We start from the raw sequence: 16,036 nt of genomic DNA, 5'->3' as shown, positions 1-16,036 counted from the left end.
TGTATCCTACATTGCATAAATTCATGTTTTGATATCTATGCCCCAATACTTTTATATCATGAAAGAACTTTGAAGTCATTAAGAATTAAGGATTCAACATAATCTTATGTTTTTCGAGTATATAAGTTTTGATCTTTATCTGCTCTTATACTATACTCTGAAAATTAATTAGATTGCTCTCATTTTGCTATATACTTAATATATTTTAAAAAAAATGTTGGATTTTCATTCATGCCTTCTTTGAATATTATTCTTGATACTCCTTGAAATAACTTGAAAAAGATTCCATCTACACTTGATTTGAAAACTATCTTTGGAATCTATATTTAGAGATCTCTTCTGGCTCATATATTAAATGTCTCATTTTTAAAGCCAAACTTTTCATCCTTGATTTTGATGTGATCCAATCATAATTTTAAAACTATATTAATTGGCTCTGACCTATACTCATTATCTTGCCCTAACAATATTGCCTTGAGTCACATAATTCATATTCTTGTAATAATTTGGCATGCAATGAATGAAATATTGTCTTGTGCTTAATATTTCATTATTTTGCAATCTTTTTGATGTTGTCAAAAAGGGGAAAAAATATCTGAGTATATGCTCATAATGAAGCATGTTCATTATGACTAGTGTCTTCTAGATTTTGTATTTGTTTTGACCAGTATCTACTCTTTGTTATTGTCTGCATTTCTTCTCTAAAATATTATACTTTTGGCAAAGATGATGAAATACATTTTTTCTTTACTCATGATCTTTGTGTCATTACAATACTATCCATTGCTATTCATTCTTTTTGATGATGACAAAAAGGGGGAGAAAGTATAAGAGAGAAACTAGGAGCAAATTCTATAAACAAAGACTGTATAAGGAAGAAAATATAAAAGGTATATATTGTATACTTACGGGGGAGAACACTTAAGGGGGAGACATTTGACAAAGAGATAATCTGAATCTGGTACATAATCATAGAGATTTTTCTTGCCTCGATACATAGCTTGAAACTCTTGCTTTAAGGGGGAGCAAAGCTAAAATTCATTAGGCATTCTACTTGGATAAGATAAGTTCATTGATACATTCTCTAAATTGGACTATTTGAAACTTTTACACCAAAAGCATATCCTATACATTAAACCTTACTTCTCACATGAATATTGTTAGAAGTATGCCCTAGAAGCCAATTTGGCTGACGCATTATTTTATTCTGGGACATAAATTTGTACTTGACCTAATAATGAATGAAAAGAATGCCCATTCTAATAAATTCATTATTAGGTCAAGTACAAATTTATGTCCCAGAATAAAATAATGCGTCAGCCAAATTGGCTTCTAGGGCATACTTCTAACAATCTCCCACTTGCACTAAAGCCAATCAGCTATAAACCTGAGCCCCATCTTCTCAAGATGCGCTTCAGTTTTCTGCTGACTTATCTGCTTAGTGAATGGGTCCACCACATTTCCTGTGGAGTCTACTCTCTGATCCTTTACTTATTTCTTTTCAAGGTAGTCGCTTATTAGGTTAAACCACCGCTCTATTTGCTTCGGCTTCTGGTGAGACCTTGGCTCTTTAGCTAGTGCTATGGTGCCTTTGTTATCGCAGTAGCGTGTTATGGCATCTGATGACATTACACCTAACTCCGCAATGAACTTCTTAAACCAGAAGGTTTCCACTGCACCCTTAGATACGGCTTTAACATTCAGCTTCTAAGGTAGAATCTACAATAATCGGTTGTTTGGAACTCTTTCAATTTACTGAACCATCATTGCATATAATCTGATGTAGACTTTCTATCATCAATATGTGTGCATCCTTCTACCTTCAACTCTGATCTTCTTCCAAAGACCAAGAACATGTCTGTAGTTCTTCTCAAGTACTTAAGACTGTTCTTCACAGCTATCCAGTGCTTCTTGCCTGGATTTGACTGATATATGCTCGTGACACTCACAGCATGTATTATATCAAGTCATGTACATAGCATGGTATACATGAGGCTCCCTATAGCCGAAGTATAAGGGATCTTGCTCATCCACTGAATCTCTTCAGATGTGTTGGGGCACATCTTCTTGAAGAGATTTACCCCATGCCTAAGGGGTAGTAATCCCCTTTTAGAGGTTTCCATGCCGAACCTCTTCAACACTCCCTCTATGTAATATTCTGTGACAGGACAAGCATCCTCTTAGATCTATCTCTATAGACCTTAATTCCCAAAATATAGGATGCTTTTCCAAAGTCTATCATGGAGAATTCCTTAGACAACCAAACCTTGACTTAGGATATCATCCACGTACAATACGAGGAATGCAATAGCCCTCCCACTAACCTTCTTATAAACACATGGTTCCTCCTCGTTCTTGAAGAAATCAAACGATTTGATTATATCGTTGAAACGAGTGTTCCAACTCCGAGATACTTATTTTGTCCATAGATGGACCTTTGCAGCTTACAGACCTTGTGATCACCATCACAATATCATGATATGCTACAACAACAAGCAATATTCGAATGGACTTCAGCATGGCTACAGGTGAAAAAGTATCCTGATAATCAGTGCCTTCGCACTGACTATAATCTTTCGCCATTAGCCTTGCCTTATAGGTCTCTACGTAGCCATCCGAACTTAATTTTCTCTTGTAGATCCATTTACACCCAATAGGTACTATACCTTCCGGTGAATCTACTAAGGTCCAGACTTGGTTGGAATGCATAGAGTCTATCTCTAACTTCATGGCTTCCAGCCATCTCTCGGAATTGATGTCTAACATCGCCTCGTTGTAGGTATTGGGATCCTTACCTTGATCCCTATCTCCCATGAGGAACACTTCCTCTACATCCTCTGTAAGTATACCTAAGTACCTTTCAGGAGGATGGAAGATCCTACTAAATCTACGAGGTGGAGGAGGTACAACATGTACTGGCTCGATATGAATAGGTTCTATAGGCACAATGGCTCGTTGCTCTTTAGAGACTTTCTCTTCGAGCTCAATTTTTCTCCTACTGCCTCAATCAAGGATAAACTATTTTCCATGAAGATAGCATGTTGGCTCACAAACACTTTGTGATTCTCTGGGACGTAAAATTGTATCCAAATAACTCTTTAGGATATTCTATAAAACGAGCACTAATTGTCCTATCCTCTAACTTGTCCGCCTGTTGTCATTTGACTTGGGCCGGACATCCCCAAATCTTGAAATAACCAAGACTCAGCTTCTTACCATGTCATATCTCATATAGTGTGGTAGGAACAGACTTAGAGGAAACACTATTCAATATGTAAATAGCTGAAAATAGGGCATCTCTCTAAAGAAACAAGGGTTGATCAGTGAAGCTCATCATGGACCTGACAATATCCAATAGGATCTGATTCCTCCTCTCCGACACTCCGTTAAGCTGAGGTGTACCAGGAGGGATCCATTATGAAACTATACCATTCTTCTTGAGATAATCACGGAACTCTCCACTAAGGTATTCACCTCCTCGATCTGATCGAAGAACCTTAATGAGTTTTTCTGTTTGTTTTTCTACTTCATATCTGAACTCTTTGAACCTTTCAAAAATTTCAGATTTGTGTCTCATACACATATCCATACCGTGAGTAATCTTCGGTAAATGAAGTAAAAATTACAACCCCTAGCCTGCACATCGAATGGGCCACACACATAAGTGTGTACTAGGGTAAGTATCACAGTGGACCTCTCCCATGTCCTAAAAGGGATAATTTGGTCATCTTTTCTTGAAGGCAGAATTCACAAATCGGATATAACTCGAAAGTCAATGAGCTCAGAAGCCCATATTTCTTCAATTTGTTTATTCTGTCTTCTCCTATGACCAAGCCTGAAGTGCCACAAATACTTTAGATTTATCTCATCTCTAGATCCTTTTGGATCCTATGGTACTCACTGTTTGCTCAGATACATTCACAGGTACATCCAAATGTAAGTGATAGAGACGGTCAATCATAAAACCATATGCATCCAATTTATTTTTCAAACAAATTGAATAATAGTCTTATAAAAATCTTTCTGTGCTAAACAAGATACAGAAATCAAATTTCTGTTTGCAACAGGTAACAGTCCTTAAGTATCCTTTTAATAATGAGCATATCTGGCATACCTTCTGAAGGTCTGTCACCCTTCTTACTCTTTATGCTTTCCATGTATGTAGGACAGTTCCTCTTCCAATGGCCGTCTTATGATGCAATGGAAACACTTTTCCTTGCAATCGGCCTTTTTTCTTGGAACTTCCTTACTTGGCCTTTTCTCGGTCTTCTGCCTTTTCACAAGTTTCTTCTTCTTCCAAGTAGACTCTCTCTTGGAAGTAGAAACCAACTCGACAGCGAGAACGATGCCCCTTGAACTCTTCAAGGTCCCTAAGGTAGTTACCAATTTTATTTAACAATTCTATTTTGGTGCATACAATCTTGTTCATATGGTAATTTACTATAAACTGTTCATATGAAGCTAGAAGGGATTGCGGGATCAAATCCGTTTGCAATTCCTTGTGCATGGTCATGCCGAGCTTCTCAAGCTCCTCTAAGTCCTTTATCATGGTCAAACCATGATCATGGACAGACTGCCCATCACGCATCTTAGCCTTGAAGAGCCTCTTGGACACTTCAAAACATGCTACGTGACTCTGTTCACCATACAACTCTTGTAAGTGATATAATATGTCCCTGGCAATCTTCATGTTCTCATGCTGGCATTAAAATTCATTGGACATGGATGCCTTTGTGCAGCACCTAACTTTATTGTCATTGTTCGTCCACTTAGCATGCGTCTTATGCTGACCAGTAATCGGACGGATTGGTAACACAGGGATTCCATGGTCTAGCATATACCCTAATTTCTCACAATTCAAAACTATTTTGAAATTTGCTGAGCTAGTTTTTATAATTGGGTTTGGTCAAACAGTTGATCTATAGGATATGAGTTAAGAGTCTAGAAGCTGACTTTATAATCCTCAGAGAGTAAAGATTCTAGTTAGAATTTTGTACTTGAACTCTATTTGTTTTAGGGCCTTTTAAAACAAATATACCTCCCACTATTTTCTCGAATCTCTCACACTCCTCTAGTAGAGAAACGAAAACCTTGCGACTCTAGGTTTCAAGTGGGGTGCTACGGTCCCACCAATTTACATACCACCTCACCTAACAGTTATTGGTGACAAATAAACGATGAGTGTACAACTCTTGTACAATGCTTCTCAAGCAAGTTGTAGCGCTATCCGGTCTCTAAGTAATGAAGACCTCACCTAACAGTTATTGGCCCCATTCCTTAGTTAAGTCGGACCCACCGTATAACCGCAGAAGCAAAGCCGTCATTGGGTCCCTCACCTAACAGTTATTGGGCCCAACCCCATCTTTACCCCTACAACATCTCATGCCTAATAGAGAGGTCCAGTCCCCCGATGCAACTTGCCCACTGTATCCAGCCGAGACAAATCAACGCCGGAAAGACCTTAGCAGCTCTACTACGGTGGAAGACCGATGGACTTAATATTTTCGAGGAAATTTAATTTAGGTCTCTTTTATTTAATTATCTACATCTCATGCAAATAATTATCTAACCGCTATGCATAAACATAAACATAAACATAAACATCCAGGCATAATAACAAAAATTAAACTGGTGATGATCATGGATCCAGGATGGGGTTATAGTACAAGCACATGCACGTCAATTGGTTAGATCGTCTTCAACTCTTGACTCGATCTTGAGCACCCTAGGTCCAATTGCGATCAACTCCTTGATCCATCTCCAATCAACCCTTGATCTCGATCTGCACAAATCGTGCTTGTAGAGGCATGCACCGATCAACCATTGACGTGCAAACACATCACAGATTACATCCCAGATAACTTTAAAAATAAATAAAATTAAATAATAGTTACAACCCTTTTTCATGAGACACGCAGGTCTCTAATACATCAATATAAGATGCATGCAGGCATCTGAAAATCTGATTTACATGCATCACATAACATCACAGAACATCTCAGACATTGCAGAACATTTCAGCACAATTAAAGGGTCCATCCATGATCATCACCATACGCATCTCATGCATTAAATAAAATTTACAGATCTAAATATTTAACAGATTATGTCATCTTATGAGTTGCTGATCATGCAAGATATGATTCTAAATATTTTTAATCTCATTAACAAATCAATAGAATCATTAATCTAATCGCATAGAAAATCAGCATGCAGAAAAATCAGCAAGCTGAAAATTCTGCATGCAGAAAAATTCAGCAAGCATAATCTTTAAATTTTCAGATCTATTATGCCTTAATCATTTAATCCTAATCTTAATCTACGCAACCATGGCTCTGATACCACTGTTGGAATCCCTCGCACGCCGCAGAAAATTTCAGAAAAATTCTGCGCGCAGCGGAAGACATGCGCGAGATTCCGTTCATCGCATGAACATATTTTAAAACCGTCGTTCGTAGATAGATTAGGATTAAATACCTTTTATATGATTAAGGAAGATCAGATCTTCACCTTGTGCGGGTAGATGATCACCGCAAATCTGATGATCGTGGACTTGTTGAAGGTTCGCTTGAAGCCGCACACGCGTCCGGCCTCTACAGGTATCCACACGAGGCAGAGGACCAATCCAAACTCTCTAATCTCCCCGGGGTGCTAGCTCCCTTGCAGAGATATGTTTTGATGGTTGAAATCCTCTCTTTTGAATCAACTCTTGATTGCCTTAGAGAGGAGGAAGAAGGATAGATCAAAAGGAAGAAGGCAAAACCCCTTTGCAGCCTTTTCCTTTTCCTTTTCTTTTGGAACCAAAAGAAGAGAGGGAGGAAGGGCTGCATGCCTCCTTCCTTTTCTTTGCTTGCTGGTGGCTGAAACCATCATGGGAGAGATGGGTTCACGGCACAAAAGGGAGGAGAAAAATCCCACGTCCTTCCAAAGGAGGGGATTGTCAAGCGGGCCCATGAGAGAAAAGATGGGTCACCTGCCACCTATCTTTCTTCTCCTCCTTTTTTTTTTTTTTTTTGCAGCTCCAAGGAGGCTGAAGGGAGGGGGTTCACGGCTGGATCACCAAGATGGGAAGATGGTCCTTCACGGCTGAAAAGAGAGGGGGAGGAAAAATTAGGGTGCTGCCCCCTTTCTCTCTCTTATATATGGCATGTGGAGCTCCTAAAATTTAGGAGCTCCCATCCTTATCTCTAAGAAAAGAGGAGGGGCGTAGCCCCTCCCTCTTCTCCCTATTTCACGCACGCCCACTTAATCCAATTAAGTGGGGTGTGGGGCCATGTACAAGGTGGGTCTAATCCTCTTCCAAAGAGGATTGAGTGCGCCCATTTTCTTTTTCCTTCAAATCCTAATCTAATTAGGATTCAATTGAACCATGACTCAATTGAACTCTTCAATCCTAATCCAATTAGGAGTCTTTTAATTAATTAGATTAAAATTAATTAGGACTTAAGAAATCCTAATCTAATTAGGACTTATTAAATTTCAGTCCTAATTCAATTAGGACTTTAGAAATCCTACTCCAAGTAGGACTTTAATTTAATTTGAAATCCGAATCCAATTACGAGTTAGTGAGTTGAAGAAGGAATAATTGCAATTGGATTGCAATTTAATTTAATTAATTGGATTTAATTAATTGGACTTAATTACGAGTTCTACTTGGAGTAGGATTCTTAGAGTCCTAATTGGATTCGGATTTCAAATTAAATTAAAGTCCTACTTGGAGTAGGATTTCTAAAGTCCTAATTGAATTAGGACTGAAATTTAATAAGTCCTAATTAGATTAGGATTTCTTAAGTCCTAATTAATTTTAATCTAATTAATTAAAAGACTCCTAATTGGATTAGGATTGAAGAGTTCAATTGAGTCATGGTTCAATTGAATCCTAATTAGATTAGGATTTGAAGGAAAAAGAAAATGGGCGCACTCAATCCTCTTTGGAAGAGGATTAGACCCACCTTGTACATGGCCCCACACCCCACTTAATTGGATTAAGTGGGCGTGCGTGAAATAGGGAGAAGAGGGAGGGGCTACGCCCCTCCTCTTTTCTTAGAGATAAGGATGGGAGCTCCTAAATTTTAGGAGCTCCACATGCCATATATAAGAGAGAGAAAGGGGGCAGCACCCTAATTTTTCCTCCCCCTCTCTTTTCAGCCGTGAAGGACCATCTTCCCATCTTGGTGATCCAGCCGTGAACCCCCTCCCTTCAGCCTCCTTGGAGCTGCAAAAAAAAAAAAAAAAGGAGGAGAAGAAAGATAGGTGGCAGGTGACCCATCTTTTCTCTCATGGGCCCGCTTGACAATCCCCTCCTTTGGAAGGACGTGGGATTTTTCTCCTCCCTTTTGTGCCGTGAACCCATCTCTCCCATGATGGTTTCAGCCACCAGCAAGCAAAGAAAAGGAAGGAGGCATGCAGCCCTTCCTCCCTCTCTTCTTTTGGTTCCAAAAGAAAAGGAAAAGGAAAAGGCTGCAAAGGGGTTTTGCCTTCTTCCTTTTGATCTATCCTTCTTCCTCCTCTCTAAGGCAATCAAGAGTTGATTCAAAAGAGAGGATTTCAACCATCAAAACATATCTCTGCAAGAGAGCTAGCACCCCGGGGAGATTAGAGAGTTTGGATTGGTCCTCTGCCTCGTGTGGATACCTGTAGAGGCCGGACGCGTGTGCGGCTTCAAGCGAACCTTCAACAAGTCCACGATCATCAGATTTGCGGTGATCATCTACCCGCACAAGGTGAAGATATGATCTTCCTTAATCATATAAAAGGTATTTAATCCTAATCTATCTACGAACGACGGTTTTAAAATATGTTCATGCGATGAACGGAATCTCGCGCATGTCTTCCGCTGCGCGCAGAATTTTTCTGAAATTTTCTGCGGCGTGCGAGGGATTCCAACAAATATCAATTTGCTTATACTCAATATTTTGTAATCATCAAAAAAGGGAAGATTGAGGATCCTAGTGTTATTTTAATGCTTACAAATCCATTGAGGCAATATGGAAGTGCTAATGCTATTAACTCAATTAATCCAGTACATAAGTGAGTAAGAAAGAAATATTTGATACATCATTGATAAATGACACACCCTCGATACATTCACGATACATTAAGAATATATGGTCAAAACCACTCTCAAGAATTGATAACGAGATATAATTTGTAATAGAGAATGGTAGAAAGCTCAAGAATCCATTTTGGCAAAGTTTCACGTTAAAAATACCTAAAAGGGCAATTCGGTAATTTCCACTGTTAAGGGTATGAAACTCTATTGTGCCACGCATCGTAATTTGCTTGGAATACCATATTGTTGTTTCAATGTGCATAACTAACCTTCAAAGTGCAGAAAAACATGGTTAGAGTCGATCCCAATTAGTTTGGAGTCGACCCCGATACATTTGACACGCCTTGGAACGAAGTGACACGCCTTTGGAACACTTGGCACAGAGTAGGAGTCGACCCTAGAAGAGATGGAGTCGACCCTGGCACGTTTTAGAAACATTCTGGCACATTCTAGCACTTATGGCACGGATGAACAGTACTTGGGTCGACCCAAGTGAAAGTTGAGTCGACCCTATCTTCAAGCCTCAAGAAAACAAGTCTCTGGAATCCCTGAGAGGGTCGACCCCAATAGAACTTGAGTCGATCCAACCTTGAGTCGACCCTAACTGAACTTGAGTCGACCCAACCTTGAGTCGACCCCAGTGAAAAACGGTTGAAATATAAAGTTCTGTGTTTCCTGAGAGGGCCGACCCCAATGTAGCATGAGTCGACCCCAATGAAAGTTGGGTCGACCCTAGTGAAAGTTGAGTCGACCCCAAGTCTGATGAACAGTGGTTTGAGTCGACCCCAAGAAAGTTTGGGTCGACCCAAGCACGGGCAGAAGTATAACGGTTAGTTGTGCAGAAGTGCTTTTTGGACTCCCAACGGCTATAAATGGCTAGTTTCTTCAATCCAACGGTCAAGAAGGACTATTTGGAGGTTGGAGAAGTATTTAAGAGGGAGTGTTCATCAGAGGAAGTAAGCTTTTGAAAATACATCAAGTGCATTCAAGAGAAAACCCTAGCAAGGAAAGCTTCATTCAATTGCTTCATTCAAAGAGCCAAAAGAAAGTGATTGAGCAGATTACAAGAGACATTAAGAGCTCCACCAACCCTTGAAGAGTGAAGCAATCTTGACAAAGAAGAGAAGAGCCTTATTAAAGGGATAACTATATTCTAAACTCTTCTTTGTAGCTCAAATTATTTTATTTGCTCATTTAGGAACTTTATACCTTTGATTTTTTATTCATTGTAAGGTTTGTTGGTGAGCCCGTAAAACCAACTGTGTAGGTTGTTGGTAAGCCCGTAAAACCAACGTAAGTTGTTGGTGAGCCCGCAAAACCAATGTTTGGTTGTTGGTGAGCCCGCAAAACCAACATAGATTGTTGGTAAGCCCGTAAAACCAACGTAGGTTGTTGGTGAGCCCGTAAAACCAACGTAGGTTGTTGGTGAGCCCGCAAAACCAATGTTAGGTTGTTGGTGAGCCCGCAAAACCAACATAGATTATTGGTGATTCCGAAAAACCAAATTGTAAAGGTTTTGGATTGTGAGCCCGGAAAACAATCCAACTGTAATCCGAGGGATTATAGTGAATTCCCAAGGAAAGGCTTGGAGAGTGGACGTAGGTGCTTGAGGTGTACCGAACCACTATACATTGTCTTGTTTGTGTTGTGCCTGTTCTTGTATTTATTCTTGCTTTATATTTGATTCTTGCTCTAGGGTAAGTTCACACAAGTAACTTAAGAAAGCTTCCACTGCTCTTAACAAGAAAACTTTTAAAGCACCAAAAATTTAGAAAAACCCAATTCACCCCCTCTCTTGGGTTGTCACCTTGGGCAACACATCTATTTCTTCATTCTTTTCTAATGTGATAATTTTTATCCTCTCTATTTGTTTTCCTATAGACTAAAAAGCTATGTTGGTAAAATTGTGTTGTTTTACCAATTGCTTGAGTTTTTTAACCTTAAACATCTTCATTGAGATTTTCTAAGAACAACTTTAAAGGACTAGCTATTAATCCTCCCTTTAATTGTACAGCTCCGAAGGGTGAATGTATCAATTTTACTTCTCTTCCTCAGCTTCCAAGTGTTAGAAAGGTTCTTTATCACCATAGCTTGCTTTCCTAGGTGCAATTGCCAAAGTATACAATCAAGGTTTTTCAAATAGTAGTGTTCTTACCATTTAAAGTAGAATATATTTTTTTCTTCATATCTCTTTCAATTATACTAATGTAATTCCTTCTCCTTTCATCATATTTGAAAAACTATTTGTTCTTATCCTTATTTTCTATGGAGTTAAAGTCTTTTCTTAAAAGTTTTTTTATTAATTTGGAATCCATGTACTAATTCTATTATGTTTGTTTCAAAATCTGTGATAGATGGTTTATAATTATCTTCATAAGTGGCATAGGCAATATTTCTTGCCTTAGGTTGACCCCTTTCTTTTTCTATGGCAAGTATAAAGGAGATAGAGAATCGGGTGCCTACAACGCTTCTTCTGTTAAATGAAAAATATATTTTGACATCTCCTTCCCGAGTTTCTAAGATTCCTTCGATTTTAGTTTTTTGAGTCTTTTAGGCTAACAACTTGAGATAAAGTTCACTTTTAGATGGCATGATTTCCTCCCATTTAAGGTTCTTTGGGGTGAAAATTTATTCTTGCATTTGGCTTGAAAAAGTATTGTTTAATCCTTTTAGAGTGGCTCGTTTCGGTCCTAGGGCAATGGTGGTCATAGTCTTGTAGTAACTCTTTGGTTACGATAGTATTTTTGTTCCTGATTTTACATCACATCTTGATATTTGCAAATTTAAGATCAAGTAGTCTAAAAAATTAAGATTAGTCATGAAGATCGAAAAATCTAGAAAGATATTGAATAATATCATTCCATTTTTCAGACTAGCTTCTATTAGGTCTAGGAGCGCATTGGAGAATTTTAAATTCCTGTAATCTCTAACATATTTTAGGACTGAAGCATCCTGACCTTTTCTTAATTGTCAAGGATCTTGTGCCAACCTGAACAAGCCTTATATGGAGATATTGGTGTCCTTCTTAGAACAAATCTCTTCTAAATCCTCCTTTCCTAACAATTGAAGAGCCTTCTAGATTGAATCAATAGATAGAAATTTCTTTATGATCTGTGCACACGCATGCCCACCTCTCCATGTTGATGTCCATTCTCCAACCCAGCACTATTCATAAAAATACCACTTGCCATTCGAATTCCTTATGGTGCATGGTTCCAACAACAGCATTACTCTGCACATTGGATGCTGATGAAGCTGGTATTCAGAACTATATTGTAGGTTTTCAAATCATTGCTTAATAATTATTTTTAAGATGTTACAGACTATTTGGCTGAAAATTTTGAACACTTACTCATAATTATTCAACATACGTAACATAATGGAGAGCGCTCAAAACTATTACAAGGGCCATTATTTTAAACCATGCCGTGATGTGCCATACTCAGATGATGCTTAATTAGTCCATTATTTGTTTATTTGTTTTATTTATTTATTTTGTTTAAGGATTTGATAGATTAATTTGCTACCTATTATTTTTGGCAAGAACTGATGAAATGAAAAATAAGGAATACTATTTGTATTAAATATAGAATATAGCAAAATAATTGCTAAATAATGGGGTTGGCCCATGAGGTGGAGAATTTAGCATGAGTAGAACAAGAATCATATAGGGCAGAAAACCTAAGAGTTAAATCGGAACAATAGTCCTACTCATAGAGTTCATCAATCCCGTAACATAAAAAAATAACAAACAAGAAAATTGCATACATCAAGAAAAATCGTCCATGAAGAGAGACTGTCCACATCCTTTTTCTTCTTCATCAAGCCTCTTCATTTATCTTTTTTCCTTGTCAAGTCATCTTTTCCATATGTGAGATCTTCTTTCTCCTCCCAAGTACCTTTCTCCTTTTCCAAATTTCTCTCTTTTCTAGAATCTTTGAACATAAAAGTTTACAAAATTCAAGAAATAGTATGTATATAATTTTTTACATTAAACAAAGCTAGAAAATTATATATCGATACTGATGAACATCATGTTCTGAAAACTATATATCGATTTACTTAGAAGCATGTATTTGCTTGCTAGATGACTAATTTGATTGGTATGTATCATCTAACCATATAGTGTGTACTGGTAAAAAATATATTTTGAAAACTATGTATCAATTTATCTGAAAATGTATGTTGGATCTGCTAGAGGTGTATCAAATAAGCTTGCAGTATGTATCAAGAAGTCGACGAGCGTATATCACCAACCATGTTATGTAGTACGTACTGATGAATATGATATTTTAAAAACTATTATCAATTTGTTTGAAGGTGTGTATATCATCAAGCCGTGTACTACAAATCGATTTATCTAAATATTTGTATCGACTTGCTAAATAATTATTTTGCTTCATATGTATTACTTGGTCACTTAATATATATCAATAAAATATATATTTTGAAAATAAGAAAGAACGAAGATGTAATGTATATTTTTTTAATTACGGATCGGAAGACTTCGTTAGTAGAAGAAGTCTATAACCTCTGAGTTCCTTCCGCTCAGACAACTTTTGTTCGCGCGGGCAGGTGCAACGCGTGGCCGTCCACTGAGTAGCCAAACGCTCGAGGCTGCGATTGTTAGAATATAGAATACTGTTTCCACGTGACATGATATATTATTTTGAAAATATATACAGTTTTTATAGTTGAATAGAGAAATGACAAAGCACGAATGTTTTTTATATTATAATGTAGAACTTAGTAGAACAATAGCAAAATAACATCCAATTAAGGCTGCAAATGGGTCGGGTCGACCCGTGACCCGATCCGACCCGACCCGCGTAGACCCGACCCGACCCGAATTTTAGGACCCGCGGGTCCGGGTCGGGTCCTAAAATTGGACCCGAATCATTTTCTGGATCGGGTCTGGGTTTACCAAACGGACCCGACCCGACCCGAATGGACCCGAAGAGAGAGAGAGAGGAAAAGCAAAAGAAAGTCTTTTCTTTTTCTTTTTCTTTTTTTTTTTGGCGTGGGTTGTGGTACTGTTGGTCAGTGTGGGAGGATAGCAAGTTAGCAACAAGCATAGGTTCACAGAATCCAAAGGAACGTCGGCCCGTCAGGATTCTCTCTCGATCTATTACACTGTTGAGACCTCTGGTGTCTCGGTAGCTGCCTTTTTTTTTTTTTTTCCTTCTGTTTTTTGGTTTTTGTTTCTTTTAACTTTTGAACTTTGAAGGGAGAAAGTGAGGGAACACTGCAACTGAATATGGGTCATGTGCCAGTTTTCTGTAATGGAATTGGATTTTGGAAGAAGGTCTGGGATTTTTTTTGTCCTCGTGAGAGGGGAGCTGGGAGACACCGAGTTCCGTCCAATCAGTCATACAGATAAAAAATAGTGTGATAAGAAATTTGGCTTGTAGACCGACTTAGTTAGTAAGTCATGGGTCATCTGTTCTGACTGGAGCTCAATTGCAAGTCTTTCAAGTCATGGGTCACCCAGCACCTCATAATTATGATATGACCAAATTAGATTTGCCCAAATTTTTTTCCAAAAGCACAAAAAAATTAGACCCGATCGGACCCGAACCCGACCCGAATCAGACCTGAACCCGACCCGAACCCGACTCGGACCCGACCCGACCCAACCCGATCTTCAACCGGGTCGGATCCGGGTCCAAAATTGGGACCCGAACAAAAAACCGGGTCGGATCGGGGTCACCTAGGACCCGACCCGACCCGACCCATTTGCACCCCTACATCCAATATGTGAAGCCATCATACATGCACTCATGTGCATGTGAGCACCTACGCATTGATTAAAGTAGTTTTTCAAGAAAGATCTGATTAAATCAAGTTTAAAAAGTGTTAAATTCTATATGCTCTAGCTTGAGTAAACTTTTTTAATCACTTCCATTATTTGGTGGCCAAGGAGCAGCAGGTTTTGTTTTGGCCCACTAATCAGCTGGTAGGATTTGAATCATAAACTACTAATATCCAAGTTTGAATCATGCCATGTAGAAAAATTAATGTGATTTACGCATTAATTAGGGTAAGGTAGGATTTGTACGCTTGGCTATGAGAGCCCAACCCCAAAGTTTCCCACTAAATTAGTTGGAAACCTCAGCTTCATAAATGTCGTAATAATTGTTATATTGGTTTAGAATCACATAGTTCTATACTTTCTAGTTTCAAGGCTTTTGGACTCTACGGCAATAAATATGCTAATACAAAAATAATTTTACAGTCCATTAACAATAAGACTTATTAGTTATTACAACCACTATATAGTATAATATTATAAAAATATAACATATAATACACTATTTTTAGAGATAGATACAGTATAGATTATTAATACAACCACGATCAAATATTATATAATATTTTAGGCCGTGAGAATTAATTTAAGATCGAGCAAGTGCAGGGTGCAGCAAAACTAGCACTCAATAATACTGTATAAGTTTTTCAAAACAATAATCTTCTAAGCGAGGAAAAGAAATCTGTATAATTTTATTTGTTTGAAAATTATTATTTTTTAATTACGAAAGCCAATGTGCAGCTTGGTCTATCTTAACCAACTCTTGCTCGTTTGCTTAAGAGGTGGCATTACAGCTGCTCCATGGTGTTTAGAAATTTATTGCCATTATAAAATATTTTCCAAAATTAAATCAAAATATCTTTATAGTTAGAAAAGTTCAAATAAAAAACTTTTGTAGTAACTTGCTATCAAAAAATTCAGGTCTAATTTCTAAATTCAAGCATGCTACCGCTGGGACTCGGACTGACCAAGATGCCGAGTTAGCTAAGCTACTGAATTGCTTTGACGATTAGTTGTTTAGATCGTACAGATCTGAAAATGATGATATGTCTCCGAGGTAACAATGTGGTAGCCGTTATGCTTGGATGGCGATAGCTCCAATGTTGATTGCTCCCAAAAAGGTATTGCAAGAAGGAGATTATGCTCAGACGTTCGCTCCAACGCCTGATCCGATC

The 16,036-nt window shown here is 38.1% G+C and overlaps 1 long non-coding RNA gene across 1 annotated transcript; it reads right to left on the bottom strand.

Annotated features, from left to right (window-relative positions):
* Positions 1-1,549: 1,549 nt before the first annotated feature.
* LOC149767993 (uncharacterized) lies at positions 1,550-7,512 on the bottom strand. The gene is made up of 2 exons (XR_016399801.1): positions 6,511-7,512; positions 1,550-6,088 (listed from the first exon to the last, which is right to left on the bottom strand). It is a non-coding gene; the product is annotated as an uncharacterized LOC149767993 (long non-coding RNA).
* Between the last annotated feature and the right edge of the window lie 8,524 nt (positions 7,513-16,036).

Source organism: Phoenix dactylifera, chromosome 3 (assembly GCF_051530095.1).
Source record: "Phoenix dactylifera cultivar Ajwa chromosome 3, Ajwa_hap1_PhDact_Kaust_v1.1, whole genome shotgun sequence".
Classification (NCBI taxonomy): domain Eukaryota; kingdom Viridiplantae; phylum Streptophyta; class Magnoliopsida; order Arecales; family Arecaceae; genus Phoenix; species Phoenix dactylifera.
This window is presented reverse-complemented; position numbering and strand designations above follow the sequence as displayed.